The sequence below is a fragment of the Elaeis guineensis genome, chromosome 5 (genome assembly GCF_000442705.2).
Source record: "Elaeis guineensis isolate ETL-2024a chromosome 5, EG11, whole genome shotgun sequence".
NCBI lineage: Eukaryota > Viridiplantae > Streptophyta > Magnoliopsida > Arecales > Arecaceae > Elaeis > Elaeis guineensis.
In genome coordinates, this window is record NC_025997.2 from 24,816,166 (window position 1) to 24,820,362 (window position 4,197).

At 38.4% G+C, this 4,197-nt stretch overlaps 1 pseudogene; it reads right to left on the reverse strand.

Moving 5' to 3' along the window:
- Positions 1-786: 786 nt before the first annotated feature.
- Positions 787-3,166, reverse strand: LOC140857964 (uncharacterized; annotated as a pseudogene).
- Positions 3,167-4,197: the final 1,031 nt, after the last annotated feature.

Sequence of the window (4,197 nt, forward strand, 5' to 3'; positions counted from 1 at the left end):
TGTCTCTGATTTCTAAGTCAAATTCTTGAAGGAGTAAGATCCATCGTATCAAGCGTGCCTTGGCATCTTTCTTTGCTAGGAGATGTCTAATGGCTGAGTGATCAGTATAGACAATGGTGTGAGACCCAATCAAATAAGACTAAATTTTTTAGGGCAAAGACAACGGCCAAAACTCCTTTTCAGTGGTAGTGTAATTAAGCTGCGCATCATTCAAGGTTTTGCTCGCATAGTAAATAACTCTAGGAAGCTTATTAATTTTTTGACCTAAAACTGCACCCACAGTATGATCAGACGCATCACACATCAGTTCAAAAGGTTCAGACCAGACAGGAGGGTGAATGATAGGAGCTGAAATGAGTGCCTTTTTAAGGAATTCAAAAGACTCTAGGCATTCATGAGTGAACTCAAATTTGATTTCTTTTGCTAAGAGATTAGTTAATGGGCGAGCCACTTTGCTAAAATTGACAATGAATCTTCTATAAAATCCAGCATGTCCTAGAAATGAATGGATTTCTTTGATAGATTTGGGTGGTGGAAGACTTGCAATAAGATCTACTTTGGCCTTGTCCACTTCAATTCTTTTTTTCGAAACTACATGGCCAAGAACTATCCCTTCTCTAACCATGAATTGGTACTTTTTCCAGTTAAGAACTAAGTGCTTCTCCTTACATCTTTCTAGAACTAATCTCAGATGATCTAAGCATTCGGAGAAAGTCGGACCAAAGACAGAAAAGTCATCCATAAAAATTTTCAGAAATCGTTCAACCATATCCGAAAAAATACTGATCATGCATCTCTGAAATATTGCCGCGCATTACATAATCCAAAGGGCATACGCCTATAAGCAAAGGTTCCAAATGGACAAGTGAATGTAGTCTTTTCCTGATCTTCGGGAGCTATAGGGATCTGATTATAGCCGGAATATCCATCGAGAAAATAGTAGAACTCTTGTCCGGCTAATTTTTCTACCATTTGATCAATAAACGGCAATGAAAAGTGATCTTTTCTTGTTGCAGCATTCAATTTTCTATAGTCTATACAGACCCTCCACCCGTTTGTGTCCTAGTTGGAATAAGTTCGTTTGCTTCATTCTGGACCACTGTTACCCAGACTTTTTAGGTACCATTTGTACAGGACTTACCCACGAGCTATCAGAGATGGGGTAGATGATTCCATTATCAAGTAACTTTAGAATTTTCTTTTTGACTACATCCTTCATGGCTGGGTTAAGTCTTCTCTGAGCATCTCTAGTTGGTTTGGCTTCTTCCTCTAGGTGAATCCTGTGTTGAACTATGGAAGGGCTTATTCCCTTAATATCAGCCATGGTCCAGCCTATTGCTTCACGATTCTTTTTCAGAATTTCTAGCAACTCCTCTTCTTGTTTAGAATTTAGGTCAGATGCGATAATTACAGGCAAGGTTTCTTCTAGACCTAAATATGCATATTTAAGGTGTTTGGGGAGGGATTTTAATTCTAATTTGGTTGCCTTCTCTATTGATGGTTTGGATGATAGACTAATTATTTTTGTGATTGGTTCAATGGAAGGCTCTTGTCTCTGGCTATTCCTATTATCTATAAGAATTTTATTGATTTTTTAGATTCATTGATTGGCCAGAAACTAGACTCGAAATCGACTTCTTCATCGCTAATGTCAATGGGTTCATAAATTTTTTCTTGAATTACATTTACATCAGCATGCTGGGAGGATTCTTGTTCTAGGTTGAATATATTTAGCTCAATTGTCATATTTCAAAAGATAGCTTCATAAGTCCATTCTGATAGTTAATTTCAGCATTTGCAGTAGCTAAGAATGGTCTTCCTAAAATAACTGGGATATGACCCTTGGGGTTTGCAACTGGTTCGGTCTCTAAAATGATAAAGTCTACAGGGAAGATAAAATTATCAATCTTGATTAAAACATCTTCTACCATTCCTTTAGGGATCTTAAGAGATCTATCTGCTAATTGTAATGTGATTTTTATCGGTAAAAGTTTTTCCAATCCTAATTGCTTATAAACTGAAAATGGAAGAATATTTACACTAGCTCCTAAATCCAGCAAGGCCTTCTCAATATGGGTTTCTCCAATATCACATGAAATTGTTGGAGATCCTGGATCCTTATATTTTATTGGCACATGACTAGATAAGTATGAGCTCACACTTGCTGCCAAAAATACTCTCTTAGGTACATTGGTGGCTCTTTTCTTGGTACAAAGGTCTTTTAGAAATTTAGCATAGGTTGGAACTTGTTTAATCATGTCTAAAAGAGGATATTTACTTGGACTTGCTTAAACACTTCTAAAATTTTATCCAAATATTTGATTTTTTATTGGGTCTTAGTCGATTTGGAAAAGGAGCTTTAGAAATTTTGGATTTTGGGCTTGGTGTACTATCAATTTCAGGAGCTTGAGTTTGTAAGGTAGATTTTTCATAAGGTGACTCAATTAAATTTTCTCTATCATCAGATGTACCTACCTTATTGTCTACTTATTTTCAGATCTTAAGGTGTGAATAGCATTCACATGACTGACTTGGTTCCCTTGTTGGGGTCGTGGACCATTTTGGTTTCTCGGGTTAGGTTCAGGTTGGCTTGGTAGCTTACCTCGTTCTCGCTCGCTCATAGCAGAAGCTAGCTGACCTACTTGCATTTCCAAACGGGCAATGGCTTGGGAGTTAGTGTTTATGAGTTGACCCGTGGTTTGCATGAAATTGCTCAGTGTGGCATTGGTGTCAGTATTGGATTTGGCCAGGACTTCTAAACTTTTTTCTAGAGAATTAAGTTTCTTTTCATTATTATTAAAGCCTGGTGATTGTTTATCACAGGGTTAGGCCTTGGATTTTGCTGGCTGTAGCTAGGACCATCTACATTTGGATTTTGTGACCAAGAAAAGTTTGGATGATTCCTCCAACCTGGGTTATACGTGGGTGCATAGGGATTGTTCACTGATTTCTGGTATGTGGCATTTACCTGTGCACATCTATTTTCTATTGGATTCATCAGGAAGGGACATTCCTCAAGGACATGATCGGGTGCACTACATGCATTGCATATGGGTGCAGAAACTTGGTTCACACTGGCTGGTCTTTGTAGCTCTAAGGCCTCTAACCTACGTGTTAATGTTGCTATTTTGGCCTCTGCAGCTAGAGAAGTTTGAATTTGATGCATTCCTCTTGAAGGTGTTGGTTTCTCAGGTTCCCTAGTTGTTTTCCATTGTAAATTTTTCTCAGCTAGGTCTTCTAGAAATTGCCAAGCTTCAGTGGGTTCTTTGTACATGAATTGACCTTGGCACATGGACTCTAGCATAGTTCTAGAATTTGAATCTAGCCCTTCATAAATTATCTGGCATAGCCTCCAGATTTCTATTCCATGGTGTGGGCATTGGGTCAAGAGGTTCTTAAAGCGATCGAAGTATTTCAGAATGATTCTCCAGCTAGTTGGTAAAATTGGTTTATCTCATTCCTAATCCTAGCTGTTTTGTGATGGGGGAAGAACTTCTTTAGGAACACTCTTACAAAACCCTCCCAAGTTGTGACAGATTGGTTTGGAAGACTATAGAGCCACTTTTTAGCATTGTCCTTAAGGGCAAAATTGATTAGTCTTAGTTTAACCTCGTCCTCTGACAGTTGTTGCAGTCTCATGGTTGCACAAACCTCTTCAAACTCTCTAATGAATATGTATGCATCCTCTATTCCCATGAATTTTGGAAGCATATTAATGATTTGAGGTTTAATTTCAAAGTTGTTTGCAGTGGGTTGGGGCAACCTGATGCAAGAAGGTTGGACGGAACCGACTGGATAACATAAATCCTTAAGGGTTTGGGGTTGATTGGGTTCTCCCATTGTAGAAGTGGTTGGGTTTGAAACAGGAATCCAATTAATTCTTACTAGTCGACCCGACATCCTTTTCCACGAAGGAAGTGAAGAAAGTACTTTTTCTTCTATTTTTTTTATTTTAATTTTTTTTTCAATCAAGTTTTCAATCAAAAGAAGAGAAAAGAAAAGAAAAAGAGTACTGACTAAGATTTTCCTAATTCTAGACAGCTCCTAACTGTCAAGGTCGCCTTCGAGCACTCCAAGTTCGAAATCGGCTAACCGAATCAGCCAGGTAAGTGTAAGATTGGTGGGAGGTTCTCCGTGCTTTCGCAACGGACCTAATTAGATAACCACCTTTCTTCGGAACGTAGTTCCTGAACCACT